The sequence below is a fragment of the Plecotus auritus genome (genome assembly GCF_963455305.1).
Source record: "Plecotus auritus genome assembly, chromosome: 1".
In the NCBI taxonomy this organism is placed as follows: domain Eukaryota; kingdom Metazoa; phylum Chordata; class Mammalia; order Chiroptera; family Vespertilionidae; genus Plecotus; species Plecotus auritus.
The window spans coordinates 53,081,985-53,100,545 of NC_137770.1; positions in this window are offsets into that span (position 1 = coordinate 53,081,985).

An 18,561-nucleotide genomic window follows, 5' to 3' on the forward strand; every position below is an offset into this window, starting at 1 on the left:
AGCCACTCCATCAACACAGGGAAGCAGCAAAATGAGGAGACAAAGAAACATGTCATGAATGAAAGAAATGGAGGAAAGCAAACTACTGGACGACATAGAGTTCAGAACCACATTTATAAGGTTACTCAAGAATCTTCTAAAAACCGCCGAGAAACTTGATGAGACCTCCGAGGAGCTTAGTGAGACCTTCAAGGACCTTAATGAGAATGCCAAAAAAATGGAAAAGGACCAGTCAGAAATTAAGCATACACTGTCTAAAATAAAGAATATACAGAAACTCAACTGTAGATCAACGTACCCCAAGAATCAAACCAAAGATCTGAAATATGAGAAAACAAAAAACACCCAACCAGAAAAACAAAAAGAAAAAAAAGAATCCAAAAATATGAAGATAGTGTAAGGAGCCTCTGGGACAACTTTAAGCGTACCAACATCCGAATTTTGGGGGTGCCAGAAGAAGACAGTAAGCAAAATATTGAAAACCTATTAGAAGAAATAATGACAGCAAACTTGCCCTACCTGGTGAAAGAAGTAGACTTACAAGTTTAGGAAGTGCACAGAACCCCATACAAGAGGAATCCAAAGAGGACCACACCAAGACACATCATAATTAAAATGCCAAGGGCAAAAGACAAAGAGAGAATGTTAAAAGCAGCAAGAGAAAAATGGTTAGTTACCTACAAGGGAGTACCCATACAACTGTCAGCTGATTTCTCAACTGAAACTATGCAGGCCAGAAGGGAGTGGCAAGAAATATTCAAAGTGATGAACAGCAAGAACCTACAACCAAGATTACTCTACCCAGCAAAGCTATCATTCAGAGTTGAAGGTCAGATAAAGAGCTTCACAGACAAGAAAAAGCTAAAGGAGTTCATCACCACCAAACCAGGATTACATGAAATGCTGAAGGGTATTCTTTAAGAAGAGGAAGAAGAAGAAAAAGGTAAAGATAAAAATTATGAACAACAAAATGACATCAAATACATACCTACCAACAAGTGAATCTAAAAATCAAGTGAATAAAAAATCTGAAGAACAGAATGGACTGGTGAATATAATAGAATCAGGGACATAGAAAGGGAGTGGACTGACAATTCTCAGGGGGAAGCGGGTGTGAGGGGTGAGGGAAGAGATTGGACAAAAATCTTACACCTATGGATGAAGACAGTGGCGGTGGGTAAGGGCATGGGGTGGGGTGGGGAATCAGTTGGAGGGGAGCTATGGGGGGGGAAAAAAGAGGAACACCTGTAATAATCTGAACAATAAAGATTTATTTGAAGACATTGGGGAATTAATATTGATTTAATACTATTAGATAATCTACAGATTCTATTCAAATTTGTTTAATTGGCCAATAAAATTTTGGCCTTTTTTTTAGGAAAAGAAAATCCTCGATCACAAGTTGCAATTAATTGATTTATGTCTCTTTAATCTTCTTTAATCTCAAGCTTTTGTGAACTTGACTTTACATGCATGAATTCCGTTCATCCCCACAACAATCCTGTCCTTATGAAGTGGGCATGGAAAGAAAAATAAGGCTCAGAAAATCAAAGACTAGATTTTCAAGTGAGCAACTGCAGAGCTAGACCTATAACCCAGGTTGTTCAAAGCCATGGTTAAGAGCATGAATTTTGCAATCCAATTGTCTTTCCTCTGTTTATGAGCCAGGTGACCCTCATAGATTTACTTTTTTCTCTGTGCCTCCATTTCCTTTTGGAAATAGAGATGACATATCATCTACTTTGGAGAATAGTTAATTCTTGTGAGGTTCAAGTCAATTAATGTGTAAAGTAATAGCCTATTCCAGGCCTTTTTATAGATATCAAATACCTGGTCATACTATTCCCATTACAACAGGATTGAGATGAAAAGATCTTTGAGGAACCCAGAGCCAGAGTAGGAACTCATTTTTAGCTGGAAGTCTAGATGCCCAGCTCTTCTGGATGACCTGGCCCAAGATGGACTCCTGTTCTGGTCCCTGACCTTGTCCCAGTGTTGACCCCCACCCTGATTGAGGTAACTCCAGATCTGCTCTGCCTGATCCTGCCTGCTGTGGAGAAGTTGAGCACCTAATTCTGTGCACCTGGCCCTGGAGTGATCACCTGTGACACGGACTGCAGGTCTTAATTACATGAGTGAGTTATGAGGAAAAAGCCGCCATGTGCTCCTGAAGCTGTTTGCATCAGTACCTCAGGTGACAGGGGTGGGGAGCCATGCTGGGAGAAGAGAGGGGGTTGCTGGAAAAAAACCCTGAGCTAGGTGAGGGGGCAGATTTCCATCTATGGAGGGTGTGATTTAGAGATAAGAGACCATATTTGCCCCTCCTCAGAGCAAATAAAGAAGAATCAGTGATGGGGGAACTCATGTACTGACATGAGCTGGTTTCTCCCCGGCATCTCAACAAGGAAGTCTTGGACTCTGTCCCATGTGGTAAAAAGGCCAAAGCTTTTTCTGGAAGTGAGGTCCTCTGAGAAAGAGAGCAAGGGCAGTGCAGGGTCTCTCAGATTCCCAGAGCAGAACCAGCCCTGGCTTCAGAGGATCAGGCTTACAGTGTATCTCACTCCCCTGTGCCAGGTAGGAAGCCTCTATTGAGGTCTTGTCAAATCCCCCTGGGGCTGAAGGCCTTAGGTGGTAGGCATCTTTCGGGATGGGCTGTAGGCTTCCTAGTGAGCTGGGCAGGGAAGGCCACGCTGCAGCTGGTACATGTAAACTATACGCAGAGCTGTTTGGGATCAAAGAAAGGCAAGGGAGCAAGGGAGCCAAGGGCACTGACAAAGGAGTGGGTGGTCAAGTGGACAGGGGAGTGAAAAGAGGAGGGTGACAGGCAAAGTGAAGGAGCCTAGGGGCAGCTTTGTCTGCCTGAGACTGTCAAACGAGGTAATTGGAGTAAGGGATGAGAACAGGAAGGAAAGGGAAGTGTGATCAGGGATAAGATCAGGACTCTGTTGAAATGGACAGTTATTGGCACTGCTTTTGGAGGTATGATCTGGGTGGGGTGCTGCAATTTAAAAAAGTATCATTATTATTTATCAATTCATTCTGAGTACAAGGCATTGTTATAAATGCTCTGAATTTATTAAGATAGTTCTTCCTCATGGCAACCTATCCCTACTTTGCAAATGAGCAAATTGAATGATAGTGAAATCTAGTAACTTGCTCAAGGTCACATGACTAGGAAGGGGCAGAGCTTAGGTTTGAAACCAGGCATGCTGGCATGAGAGATCAAGCTCTTAATACCAGCTCATCTCTGTAGAAGACCAGATGGGAGGGCTGGGGTCCTGCAGCTGGCCAGAACAGGTGAGTTGGGGAGTTGAGAGACAATGAGATGATAAAAGAGAGGGAATTTGAAAACAAACTCCATCCATCTCACAACCTTTTTCCAAGCACAAGCCTGAACAAGTGAATCCTGCACAAATCAGGCCTAAGAGAGACTGTCCTAATGCAGTTTACTCTGCACCGGGAACCAAATAGAATCTTTTCTGAAGATGGATATCTTAAGGGCACTTTAACATCAAATAAGAAGAAGCTACATTCTTTGAAAGGGGACAAATAACACACCAGTGAGCAGAAGAAGAGTAAAAAAAACTTGAAGAGCCCTGAATGGAACATCTGATGTGAGGTTGTTTCCATGTTGATCACGTGACAGGAAACTCCAAACAGCTTAATCAGTTTTGTTCTTTGTGTTTCCATTCAGCATAATGTGGTCATGGTCATAATGTCAGTTTTGTTCCAATGAAAAGAAATACAGAAAGGGAAAGGTGAGGAAAATAGGAGAGGGTGGAGGAAGGGGAGGAGGGGAGGTTTTCTGATGTTCTCAGCCTCCCACAAAGTGTGCTATAGCCTGTACTGCAACAGGCCACTGCTGGGTTCCTACTCTCCAATAGAGGAGAAAATGGGGTTCCTCCTCTTTTAAAAAAGGCGGGAATGTTTATGGAGCATTAGAGAAGGTTTATGGGGCACTTACTCTGTGCTGCCTTCAAGGAACTTAGAATCTTATAGGAGAAAAGGCATATCTACAAGGCAAGATGAAATGGAAGCTGTCCAATGAGGCAGATGTGAAGATGAGGAAGGCTGATTAGCTCTGATTTTTAAGGGCCCCCCTCAAGGGCTAGGCTGTTCTGCTTTCTCCCTCTTGGCTCCCTGAGTGGGAACACAGCACCTGGGACTCGCCCTGATGGGATTTAGCTCAGTTCACAGGGTGCTTCCCTTCTGCACACATTCAGGGCATCATGAGGGAAGGTGACACAGGTAGAGAATTTTATTTTCATAAAGGTGCACTGGGTATGCTCAAGGCATGGGGAGGCCTGGACTGACAGAATGGCCTGTGATAACCTGTATGTGCCTGGGAGGCTGGGCCCAGGCCAAGACTGAGGATGCAAAGAAAGGGGTCTCCATCTTGTTGGAAGGCTGGCTTACTGGGGCTGGAGAGGGCAGATTCCGTCTCAGGGTGTGAGAAACAAGGAGAGCCTGTGAGCAGGAGGGTTGGGGGTAATGCCTCTAGTAGGATCTGTGCCCGCAGAACAGTTAGTTGCACCAGGGCTGCTTCCCCATCTCCCCCAGCCCAACTCCTCAAGGTCTGTTCCCAGAAGCTTCTATGGGAACTGAATATTTGTGAAATGGATTCTATTTTTACACCTTCCTGTATTATGTTTCCTGAGATGTTTTTATCATTGCTGCTTGGTCCTCAATTGTGTTTCCACAAACTTTAGCTTTAACAAACCTCTATTTATTTAGTTTTAACAAACTTTCTCTATTTCTCTCTAAGTTTGCTTTTCTTTTCTTTTTAAATTTTGCTTTTCTTCTCATAGATTTTCCTACTTATTTTTTGGGAGGTAGAGTGATGTCAGCCCATCTGAATCTCATTAAGGCTCATCCACTTAATACCTGTGTGACCTCAGGTAATTTACTCAGATTATATCAACCTCAATTTTCTCACTTGCAAAGTGGGACTAATAATAATAACAATAATACCTACCTAATTTAGGATTGCAACGAGAGTTAGAGATAATACATGCAAAATCCCTGGCATAATGCCTGGCACAAATTAAGCACTTAGTAATGGATAACTACTTACGTTGTCTTTAACAAGGTCCTTTCTGTACTTTTTAACACCCTGGTAAACAAACCACAGGACAATACTAGGAATTTGTAATTCTCACACCGTGAGAATTGCTCAGAGCTTACAAAACTTTCAGGAATGTCCTGTTTTGGGGGTGGAAGGCAGAGTTTAATATTTCATGGGTTGTTTAGATGTGAGAATCAAAATAAGGTCAGTTTTCATTGTGAAATGAGATCCTGCTTATTGTTTGTCTTAACACAGTAGAATCAAATTTCCACAAGATCAGGATTCATGCCTTGTCTTACTGAATACTGTATCTCCCCACCTAGAATGGTACTTGGAAAATAGTAGGCACTCAATAAATATTCCTTAATTGGTAAGTGTATGATCAGATTATTTCTAGTAAACTGTTTAAGGAAGCATGTCTATATCTATAGATCCATTCTTTTTAGATCTCTGACAACATTGGTAATCACACTCAAGGTAAATAAAAGAATGCCTCATCGTGGGGCCTGCATGGGAGGACACCAGGCTGAGAAAAGAGTGCTGTGAACCAGGGGGAAGCCCACTATGTGGGACATGGCCTGAGAGGCACAAGAAAGAATTATAGAATTCTCATGGCAGCCAAAGAAGGGCTCAGAAGTAGCTGAGAGCCAGCTGGTTCACCCAGAAAGGCCTGGTATCAGAACCAGGGAGAAGCAGAGTGAGGGGACCCAGGGGCCAGAAGCCATGGTGAGGCATGACCATCCACAGTGAGGCTAGTTCGTGTAAACGATGACTAGGTGAGGACCAACCACGAAGCCACTGCTCAGCAGATCCAACTGCTCCTGACAATGGCTCTTGGCACAGACACCTCCCCATGGGAAAGGGAGATGAAAGGTAAAGAAAGGTGGAAAATCATGAACTGACTGAGTTTAAACTCTGAATTCACCATGTTTAAATATGGAATTACTGAGTTACCTTAAACCCAGCACACACTTTTTGTAGGAAACAGCCAGACAAAACAACTTTTATGATATCTAAAGTCAAGTGTTTAAAATCATGTGATTTAAAAAATAACATGGGTAACAAAACAAAATCTTAAAACATGTGCTCTCTAAAATCTTGTGAATTGGTCTGTCCTGGCAGGTGCCAAGGTCATAGTTCATTTGATAACTAATTATTTATCAGAAATGCAGCTGCTTGTTGGAATTATAACCAGATTGAACTTTGGTCTGAGTTGGCAGTTTCTAGAGAAACAGGTGGCCTAGGTAAAAACCTGGGGTTGGGTTACATAAGCCAGTGTCTGGCTTTGTTTTCATTGGGGTATTATGTCTTTGAGGGCAATGACATGCAGCTGCTGCAGGTGTCACTTAAGCAGGTTTCTGATGGGTAACATGAGACACTTGGATCTCAATGGCTGCTGTATCTTATCATTTTGTTGCTCTTGTTTTTCCACAAGAGCACCACAAAATGTGTTGTTCAGCTGTATGCAGAGCATGTCGACGGGGAATCTGGGTTTGGGGGCACTTTGGAGGTCTGGAGGAAAATTTGGTGCCATGAATAGGAGGAGGCTGAGAATGAAGGAAACTTCTAGGCACCAGAGTCAAATGGGAAATATACAGGAGATGAGACCTGAGCAAGAATTGGGGTGTTCCAAATGCCAGCAGCAATCAGACCTGGGGCTAAATTAGCTGCTAAGATGACTTGATGCTGAACTCCACAAGGTGTGGCTGGTCTGGTTAAGTGTTTTCACATTGGGTCAAAATAGGGCATTGAAGCTTGAAGGAAGGTTGACTCTGCTGGTGCAGGTCCTGCAGCTTTGGCCTGGAAACAGGCCCTGTCTGAGAGTCTGGTCCAGCATCTGCTGCCTTGAATTACAATGTAACAAGGTGATGAGTCCCACATGCCTGTGCGTTCTATCACTCCAAGACTGGTGGTCAGGGACCATGTTGCATACTTCTTTCTATTGAGCACATCACTCATCTTTTTGTTGGTACTCAGGAAATGTATGTTGCAAATGGATGAGTCTCAGTTCCTTCAATTTATAAAAAAGATTGAAAAGATCGCCTTCTAGGTAGTTTGCTAAAATCATATGATTTTAAAAACTTGACTTTAGATAGCATAAAAAAAGAAGTTATTTTCCTGGTTTCCTGCATATCAAATGACAAGAAAATAATCATGGAGCTGGAAGCTGGGTCTAGAAGGTGTCACTGGGAAAGGGAAGTATATGAGACAGGGTGGCTCTCGGTCAAGTCAGGGAGCATTAGGGACACTTTGGAGATACTCTTACTCTTCCTTGCCATAGACTCCCACGGACCTGGATTCCTCTGGAAGATGGATCTAAAGGCAGTGCTGGACTCCAGGCTCTGCACCACTTCTCAGTTACAGTAATGGCACATGTGTCTTTCATTTAAGGTTTTGCTCACCAAATACTCATGTCTTCTATCTCCCAGAAAGCCCATGCTCAAGGACCTCTCTCTCCACTGGCACTTCTGAATCCACCAGCTTGAGTGCATAGGACAGGCCAGGAGTCCTTCTTAGCTCCCCATGATTGTCATTGTAAGGAAGGTCTAGACTTCCTTGTCATCATTCAGAGACAATGGGAGAGATGTAGAGATTCTTCATTTGGGCCCAGGAAGGCCAAAGTGTTTAGTGTGGCCTCCCCTCTGAAGCTCCTGTAGGGACCACAGCCAGAAATTCCAGAGCAGGGTTGGGGAGGTTCACAGGAGCTGAAGGGCACCAGAGTGCTGGAGGCAGAGGGAGCCAGAGAATGGATGTGTGTCTCAGGGAGAGCCTGAGGTCCCACTAAAATCAGATTGAGGGCTGGAAAGGAGGGTGGGTCAATCAGATGAATTGGCTCAATTCAAAGGCAAAAGGTAGAGGGAGACACCAAAGCTCTGTCGGACAAGATCATGATTCACTTTTGAAATAATCCTTTCTTTAGAAGGTGGAAAGAACCTATATGAAGTCTCAGTGCACAATATGAAAAATAGTTTAGATTTACACCTGAGTTGATTATTTTACTGTTTGTAGCCTCCATGTTATTGCCATGGTAATATCTACCTACACTCAGTGTGCAATGTAGAGAACCCTAACCAGGATTCAAGGGCCTGGTTTCTTCATTGTAAAGCCACTGATCTCTCTGATCCTCCGTCTACTTATCTATAAAATCCTATCTAATAAAAGAGTAATATGCAAATTAACCATCACTCCACTACACCCACAAGCCAAGCCCACAAGCCACGCCCACCAGCCAATCAGGAGCGAATATGCAAATAAACCCAACCAAGATGGCTACGGCCACAGAGAGCAGGAGGGAGGCTTGGGTTTCCCCAGCAAGGGAGGAAGCCAAGCTTTCCGCCTGCCCTTGCCGGCCTAGGCCTCCACTCAAGGCTACAAAGTTTCAATGATAGAAGATACATAAACCCAAACAGAAATGGCAGAAGCCACGGAGCTGGAAAGTGCAGGAGGCTAGGGTTGCCCCCGGCGATGGAGGAAGCCAAGCTTTCCGCACACCCTGGCCGGCCCAGGCCTCGCTTAAGGCTACAAAGTTTCAATTATAGAAGATACATAAATCCCAATAGAAATGGCTGCTGCCATGGAGCAAGCAGAAGGCTTGGCTCCGCTCCAGGCTACAAAGTTTCAATTGTAGAAGATAAATAAACCCCAGATACCAGGGCCTCCGCTTGGGTCACCAGGGTGTGTGGCCAGCCTGCAAACCACCACAGGCCCCTCGCCCAGGCCGCCCCACACCCCAAGGGAACCCCCACCCTGATCCGGGACACCCTTCAGGGCAAACCAGCTGGCCCCCACCCGTGCACCAGGCCTCTGTCCTATCTAATAATCTAATAAAAGAGTAATATGCAGATTGACCATCACTCCAACACACAAGATGGCCGCCCCCATGTGGACACAAGATGGCCGCCACAAGATGGCCAGCAGGGGAGGGCAGTTGGGAGGGACCCTGGCCTGCAGGGGAGAGCAGTTGAGGGGGACCAGGTCTGCAGGGGAGGGCAGTTTGGGGGGATCCAGGCCTGCAGGGGAGAGCAGTTGGGGGAGACCAGGCCTGCAGGGAAGGGCAGTTAGGGGTGACCAGGACTGCAGGGGAGGGCAGTTAGGGGAAAACAGGCTGGCAGGGGAGTGGTTAGGGGGTGATCAGGCTGGCAGGCAGAAGCGGTTGGGGCAATCAGGAAGGCAGGCAGGTGAGCAGTTGGGAACCAGCAGTCCTGGATTGTGAGAGGGCAGTCGGACATCCCTTGAGGGGTCCCAGATTGGAGACGGTGCAGGCTGGGCTGAGGGACACACACCCCTATGCACGAATTTCGTGCACTGGGCCTCTAGTAGGATAATAACAGTGCTCTCAATATACTGTGAGAATTAGATGAAATAAAGTGAGCAAAGGTATTTCTTAAGCCTAGGGGCCAAAACAATTGTAAGAGCAAGAATTATAATTATTTCTTTACCCAGCTATGGAAAGATGTGGATCTGGAGGGGTTGTTATGCACAGAAATCACTTACAAAATTATTTCACTTGTTGTTTTGTTTTTTTCTTTCATGTGAGATAATAGTAGGGCCTCTGAGGTCAAGTTTTAAAAGGGAAAGAAAGACATCAATGAAATGTGGGAGCTGAACCCAGTCTTTTGGTAAGATATTTACATTTCCACTGGATATTAATGGACACGTGTCTTAAAGGAAAAAAGGCTTTCAGGTCTTGGTAACAAGTTACCTGAACCACATTTCTTAACCAACTCTCTTTCTGCTTGCCCAGAGAAACAAGGGCTCTGTTGCTATTGGTTCCTCTTTTCTTTCTTTCTTTCTTTCTTCTAAATACTAGTATCTTGATAATCCCAATACAATTCCACCACTCTTTAGTATTTTGTAAACAGTATCTTCATGGGATACTTTTAATTCCAAAGTTTTCAAAGAATTTTGATGATGTAGTTGTGCAGTGTTAACAGTGTGGACCTGTATCAAAGTGGAGATTTGTGATGGAATAGGGATTTTGGGGGCTTAACCACAAATTGTCAAAATAATAAAGAGAGTGAAAGATGTCTACTAATGAAAAATAACAATAGTTCTTAAAGAGATGGGTTAACCTGAATGAGGAAAGTTTTTAAGTGTGACACCAGGGGGAGGGCTGATAAAACCACCAGGAATCCTAGTAAAATTTTTAAGAATAAAGATAGCAATAGTGGGAATAATGACCAATAGAAAAGCTAAAGAAATAGAATCATAAGTTTTGGGGTCCCCAATTATAAATAATATGCATTTGTTGTACTGTCTTATAAAAAATAACTTACTGAGATTATTTCAATTTGAAGGCTATGCTAACATTTCAGAAAGTTTAACATCAGAGGCGCTATCTACCTACCACCTTACCACAACAGTTAGAATCTGTTCATATTCCCTTCCATCTTTGTCTCTTTGCTTAGTTTTCAAAATTACAGTTGTACACTTCCTATAATGTCATACATTTTCACAATCTTCATAATAATAGTTTTAAAGAATATATTTTATTTTTTGCTTTAGTCACTGGTTTCTTCCTCTTGTCCTACAAACATACTCAGATTTCTTCATTATAAAAAAAAAAGTCTTCTTAAGCTCTTTATTTTAAATAAAAAGATTCAGTATATGTTTCCAAGTGAAATAAAGCAAAGCTAAGGGGGACAAAACAAACATGGAAGGCTGCTTGCTCTTTAGTAAAATTAGACATCCTCTTTGGGTGTAGCGAGTATTGATTTTTGAGATTTCTCTACTTGGAAAGGGTTATAATCCTATCAACAGCAAAGCTTTTGTGCTCTTTTGAGCAATTCTTTGGCAACTTTCTCTTCCCCCTAGGAACTCTTGTCTTCCCCAAATTGCTTCTTAATATAATGAAAAGTTATTTCCATGTTATGCCCAAGGAGCCAAATTTACTAAGTCATAGCCTCAACTTTCTAATTCAACATCTACTAGGTACCCATTGTTAGAAGATAAACTGGGGCATATTAAAAATGTTCAGAGCTGCAGTGGAGAGAAAAAGAAGACAAAAGGCAGGGGGATCTTATTTGACCAGCATTTATCTGATTTTAGTTTCCTCTGACTTGGCAAGTGTTTAAGGACCGTTTTCTCTTTTGTGGATTTCTTGCTGGGGGGTGGATATGTGTCTTCTGGCTGGTCACTTGGTAGCTCCTCTCTCCACCCCTCTGTCTCTCAGTACAACTTCAGCCCTCATTCTTCCAAGGCTACTACTCTCTGGGGTGAACCTCCAGGTCTTGGTAAGCCCTTTCTGTCAGGGCCCCCATCTGGACCTGGGCAAACACCAACACTTCCTTGGACCTCCAGGAGGTTCAGCCCACTCTGCTGCCCCAGGCTGTTCCTGCCAGCCTCTCCTTTTCAGCTGTCTCTCCCACAAATAGAAGCCCTTTGAGCAAGCCTTTCAAGCCCCTGAGGAGAGGTGGTGGGAAAGAAACCCGCCTTCCCTCCCATCCACCCACATCCCTTCCTCTTTGGAGTGGGGGCTGGGATTCAGCGCTGGCAGAGATGCTCAGGTCTCCAAGTTCCCTCCAGCTCTCCAACTTCAACTCGGGTTTGCAAGTGCTAACAGGGTTTCAGCCACCTCCTTTGAAAACAAAATCAACACTTTGCCCTGCTGCTGTTTAAGTAACAGGCACATGATTTTTTTACAGTGGGGGTTGGGGAGACCAAACCAGGTTGCACTGGGAGATAAGACAAAAATAATCATCTCACTAAGTCTGGTTCTAGTCCCCTCCATAAACAAAGCCTTGAACTTCTCCAGTAAAGATAGGTTTCCAGCCTCTGTAATCCCTTCTTCTCCAGACGGGGGTGGGGGTGGCATAGGGTGGGGGTGGGAGGTGGCGGGCCGGGAGGTGCTGTCATTTGACTTACAGACTCTAGGAAGAACTTTACCTTGACTTTTGCAAGGCTGACATCTGAACTTTTGTTATGACTTTGAGGCTATCATAATCATGTGGGGAAAGTCGCTGCTTTCTACCATGACAGGCTAATATAATGGAGGTAACCTTGCTAACCCTGAGAGTGTTTTTCGCCAGTAAATATGTACCACAGATTTAGTTTTATTTTTTTATTTTTGCCAGCCCGTCCTTCTGAAGTCTAACTCCCTTGAGCTCCTTTAAAAGCAAACTTCTTTCCTTTCCTAAATGCTTTTGTCTCTGAATCTTCTTTTCTCAAATCCCACATAGGCTGTCTAGTATTTCACTTTGGAATGTGGGAGTAATGGTACCTATTGTCTTGGAGTTTCAGCCAAAACTGAGATTGGCATCACTCCATTGTCATTCCTGGCCCACAAGTCTATGCAGGACTGGAATTCAGAGATGGATCATTTGAAGCCAGTCCATTTGCTGCCACACTTTGGTCTCCTGGCTATCATGGAGGTAAAGTGCCCTAGTTTCTCTTCTCAGTCCGGTTGTGTTCAGACTTTCATCTCTCCTGGAGCAATGGAAGGTGTTGTCATCATTGCCTCCATTTCCCTTAGGTGACCTCAGGGAAGAAGACTGTGGCAGGCTGTTGTCCCAGTGTCTCTAAAATTCCATCTTGGAAGAACATTGATTCTAAGAAAAGTAAGTCAACACGAACCTCATTTTACAAAGGAGTTTCAGCTCAGTTTGAGATTATCCAATAGTGTCAATACCTGGGTTCCAGCTTCTATAATTTGCTCTCCTTCCATAATTGGTGATCATTTAATTCCTACACAGAGGACTCACCTCCCTCCCTCCCCCTGTCACCCCCAATCACCTGGTCCAATCCAAATGGAGGCAGGTGATTTCCCACCAGCTTCAGTCCTGTGTTCTGGGCATTGAGAACCCCTTGATAAGGAAGTGCACTCCCCTTTCCCATATACCCCATTCTTATCACTGAGCCTTGACCTTGGTCTCCATACCTGAACCCCTCTTCTAATAAACTGCCCATTACACTGTTCTCTCCAAGGGGCTTTGACTTGGAACTAGAGGAGAGATCTCTTCTGCCTGTCTCAAATTTTAGCCCGGTTTGTCTCTGGGTTCCACTCACTGGGTGGCATGCCCTAACAGTGTCATGTGAGCATCCCCATTCTCCTCCATTGCCCACATTTGCCTCTGCTGTGCCAGATGAACAGCATACCTACACACCAGGTGCAGCCTCCCTGGACACTCAGTTCTCATAGGCTCTGCTCTGCTGATAAGAAGCCTTTGTCTCAAGTACTTATAGCAAGTGCCTCCATGATGTCTCATTTTCTGAGTGACTGGCAGAGACATTTTTTTCTTAATATGGAGATGAAAAAAATGTTAATGACTTTCCAGTTACCTGGCAAGGTGGGACTGATTGCTGTTCCACTTTGTTCCCAATTGGCTATTTCTAAAAATTGTTTAGTTTCCCACTCATTTGTTGCTTCCATAACTTCAATAAGGGGTTAGGACAGGCCACTATACAAAGGGCAAATTGAAGGGATTACCAAGAATCATAGTGTCCTTTCCTTTCATCCAAGTCTCTATTCCCACCTAATAGATTTATCTCCCACACATTGCTTCTTAGAGCCGTGAGCTGGATGGAACAGAACACCTTCAAGCTGATGTGCAGTAAGTGTGGACCAGAGAGAACATCTCCCAGTGGAAAGGCCCCCATTAGACCTACTGAATCAGGCAGACTGCCTAGCTCTTCCTTTTCCAGGCCAGGTGCTGTCCCATCACTGTCTTCTTAGCATTGCCCATCAGCTCTGCCATTTTTCAGTTTGGGCCTCTCCCCTGCTTACTTCAAGATGCCTCCTGTCTCAGTATTGCCCTTGCACCTGTGCTTGGTACCTAGTGCCCAGGTTTACCTGATGCACCTCAGTATGTCTCTGTATACCTACTCCATGCACCCTATCCTACTGAGCCTGACCTGAGGGGTTGTGAGCTCACTATTGTGCAGAATTAATCCTATAAAAGGCTAATATGCAAATCTACCGAATAGCAGAATGACCAGTCGCTATGATGTGCACTGACCACCAGGGGGCAGACGCTCAATGCAGGAGCTTCCCCCTGGTGGTCAGTGCACTCCCACAGGGGGAGAGCGCCGCTCAGCCAGAAGCGCTCACAGCTGGCGAGCACAGCAGTGGTGGCGGGAGCCTCTCCCACCTCCATGGCAGCGCTAAGGATGTCCGACTGAAGTCAGTCAGACATCCCCCAAGGGCTCCCGGACTGCGAGAGGGCGCAGGCCGGGTTGAGAGATCCCCTGAGTGCACGAATCTCTTGTACCGGGCCTCTAGTATTAGCATAAAAGCCCTAGTAAGTTTATCTGGCCTCATGCCCCTCATCCTCATTTTTTTAAAAATATGTCCTAAGCATCAACAGTATGCTAGGCACTATGGAGACCTGAATAGCTCACAGTCTGGTGAGGGGAGCGGACTTGGAACCAAATAATTGCCATTCAGTGTGATAAACTGAAGTCAAGTTCATTCATAAAAATGGACAGTGATTTTAAGGTGGTCTCATTCCCAGGCAAAGCATTGGATGATGTCAGGCACTGTGCTAAGTGCTTTGGTTCATTCAATATGAGTATAAATGGGCACCATGACAGTTGTGTGTGTATATTACACGTGTGTGCACTCACTCACAATCTCCTAGGGCTTATCAAAGCCAGTTTTCCTTTCTGTGATATCAAGTGTAGGGCCAAGCCCACAGGATTTAGTCAGAAGCTGTAAATTCCCTTCCAGACTCTGCCAGATCTGGGAAAGGCCATTTAAATTCTCTGAGTTTCGATTTCCTCATCTTTGAAACAAAAATCAGATCCTGCCTCATGGGTTGTTGTGAGGATAAAGCGGTAATAGATATGAAAAGAGCTTTGTAAACCCCAAAGCGTGGAACACATGTGATTTGCAATGACTTCAGCCAAGGGTCAAAATGCTTATTAGAGCAGGCTGGCTCCCCAGCCAGCCTCGTAAATGCCTCTGGCTCTTGGAGAACTCGAGGAACCCGCCTCGGAGTCTCCTCCCACACTTTGTGTCCTGCACACTCCTGGGTGGAACCTGCCTGCCCTGCTGCTCAACTTGCAGGGGATGTTGGCTGCTGCTGGGAAACTGAGAGGAGGCAGTGAAGAAGGGGCCGCAGGCCAGGAAAAATAGGAAGTTGGTGCATTTGGACAATGATGGGGATTTTTTTTTTGGCTGTGAGATAAGAGTGTTTTTGTTAGCTTAAGGGGAGCAGGGGGTTCATGGCAGTTATCTGAACGGACCTTGTTTGTGGATGGCTCTAGACTTTGAGACCTGGCAAATGCTGGCACTAAGCAAAACTGAAGTGTTTTTAACACAGAGGACAATCCTCAGTCTCCTGACTATGGCTATAGTGCTAAGGTCTGCAGAGGGAACAAGCTCCCAGGCCTGGGTGTACCCACTTGAGGAGGTCACAGGGGTGCACAGGCCCTGTCACTTCTGTTGGGCTTTTGCTGAGATAAAATCTGGAGGGAGCCCTGAGAGTGCCAAAGTAGAGGTCTGTTCCTCTCTCTAGTCTGCTGTGAACCACCCCCAACAACTAATCAGGGAACAAGGTAAGGGCTTGTCATGGCCCCAAGGCTTCAAGGTGAATTTTCAGACACAGACTCTGCACCCCTCTTGTTGATTAGCTCCCCAATCCAGGGGCAATGTCCTTTGTGAGCTAGCCCAATCCAACCCTCTCTCAACCTCCTGTCCATCATGTGCCCTTCACTCTCTACCATTCCCTGATCCTTCAGGTGCCCTTTTCTGTCTCCACCCCTTTGCCCCTGCTTGGCATACCTTTCCCATCTCCTAAGCCTGTTGACTTTCTCATGTGTGACCCATGCGTGCTCTGAAGCCCGCTCCATGCTCCCATGGGGACTTACTGGCTTATTACTCAGATATTGAGACTCCTTTTAGAGGGCCACCTGAGTAAATTAGAAGGATCTCAGGCTTAAAAATATAAACAATTTTATGTTTGCATGGTACATGAGGATTCGAGAGTGAACTCCTGAGTATGATTGATTGCCTGGGATGAAGCAGAGAAGGGCGCTTGCTGCACACTTCTGGTAGTTATCACAATTATGCCCAGATAAGCTCTTGACAAAGGAAGTGCTTACCTTAGCAATGACCAGCTCTCCAGCTGTGCTAAGTGCTCAGTGGAGCGCTGCCAATGCTGGGAACTCCGGATGCAAATGTTTTATGTGCCCGAGCGGGAATAAGCTGCTCTTTCCCTCTAGGGCGCCTGCACTCTGTCTAGCTGAGAACACAGCTGGTTGGGTATAAGTGTCAGGTGTCTTCTGGCTTCCTTAGTCCTACTCCCAGCACTCGGGGTCAAAGGTAGTGAAAGGCAGCAATAAAGTACCCTTGGGTTTTTATTGAAACTCTTGTCATAAGTACATGCTGTTTGTCATGAGGTCTGACCCAACATAAATAACAGCAAAATGCATCATAGTGAAACTGCAGAAGTGGGAGGATACAGAGACCTTCGAAGGGGTGAATGAGACGAGAGGCGACAGAGACAGGTGATAACTAGAGGAGGACTGGGAGAAAGCGATTGCTTTGGTTTTGTTTGTGGGTTTTGATTCTGAAGATCAGAGTGATTTGAGGCTAGTAATACGAAGACTTTAAACATTTTAAAAGGTTTAAGATAGAGAAGAAAACTTCTCCAGAATCTCACTGATGACCATAACTTCAATAACCATTTAAGCTATTATTTCCAAGCCTCTCCTTCAAGATCCATATTTTTAACTACCTACTTAACTTTAGCCTTATTTGTAGTATTTTATTTTCTTAAACAGAGAATTCATTAGTGTGGTGAATGAGTATTTGGAAATTAATTTAAAACCATGATCCTCAGGATAGGAGGAAAGCAAGTTCTTTTATTTATTTTAATATATTTATTTATTTTTAAATATGTTTTTATTGATTTTAGAGAGAGGAAGGGAGAGGGAGAGATAGAAACATCCATAGGCTGCCTCCTGCACGCCCCCTACTGGGGATAGAACCTGCAAACTATGTGCCTTGACCCAGAATCAGGCCGGTATCTCCTCATGCTCGGAACAATACTCAACCAGCTGAGTCACACTGCCAGGGCGAAAGCAAATTTTTTAAAAGAATCAAGTCCAGAGCATAGATGACATAAGGATTAATCTTGCACTGAGAGGAGTGAGCAGGGTAATCATGAGTAAGGACAGAAGGAAATTAATATACAAAAGATAGCATCTTCCTCTGTGAAGCCGCTTGCCCATCATTTCACCTGCTGGGCACCGTGAGAATGCCTTTTTCAAACCTTTGCAGATCTGGGGTAAAGGTGGGAGGGGGAATATTCTCAGCCTTCATTGAAAGCAAGTGTGACCAGGTCCCATGCTCCACCTATTGGTCACTTGAACTTGAAGAACTGGTGCTATGTAGCCATCTCGGCTAACTCCTCATGCTGAGTTCCACGAAAGCAAGCCTCTTCTGATCTGAGCCTAGCAAAGCTTCTCACAGCGAGGCTTGCTTTTGTGGACTGGCCGAAGTGTAATGCCTGAGTCAGTCTACTTGGCCTAAAGGACTAGGAACAGTGTGGACACATGAAGAGAAGATAAGCTGCCACGTGTCAGGGAGTGTGGGACAGAGAGGGGCTGAGGATGGCGTGTCATGGAGAACTTGCTGACCAATGAACTTAGAATAATTGCCTATTTCACTGAGGCCCCAACTGAAGTTCTTAACCATTCTTCCCACATGTAAATGGGAGATAAGGAACAATTTTCAGTTTCATTTTACCTAAAATATCGCAACTTCTTTAACTCGTAGTACTACTGAAAAATGACTATATACATCTGAATTTTCCGGGGACACATGCATTTCCAACAGCTTGCCTATGACATTAGTGACTCAGGAACAGTCAATATTTGTACTGTGGTACTTAAGGTTGCACATCATTGTCAGTAAAATACTGAAAACGAAGCAGTTTCCTAACCCCCGAATATGCTTCTTTTTCTGCTATTGAAGCCTTTATCTTTGTCTTTTTGTTGAGAAAGAAGCCAACGTGCAACAACTACCTCATCATGGTGACTAAGAACACAGTTTCTGGGGGAAACTCTCAGAGTGTAAATCCTGATTTCACTATTACAGCCATGAAAGCCACTCCGATTCTTTGGGTCTCAGTTTCTTCATCCTGCCTAGTGTGAATAAAAGTAGCATAGGTCCCACAGCAATGTTGTGAGGATGAAATGAGACAATCAATGCAAAATATTTGTCAAGGTGCCAGAAACTAGTAACTACTGAATGCATCCTGGTCATATATAATATGCATATTATACATGTTAAAAGATTCTGGGTAGCCCAGCCAGTGTGGCTCAGTGGTTGAGCATCGACCCATGAGGTCACTGGTTCAATTCCCAATCAGGGCACATGCCCGGGGTTCCATCCCCAGTAGGGAGCATGCAGGAGGCAGCCCATCAAAGATATTTCTCTCATCATTGATGTTTCTCTCTCATCAATGTTTCTATCTCTCTATCCCTCTCCTCTCCCTTCCTCTCTCTCTAAAAATCAATAAAAACAATTTTTTTAAAAAAAGATGCAGGGTAGC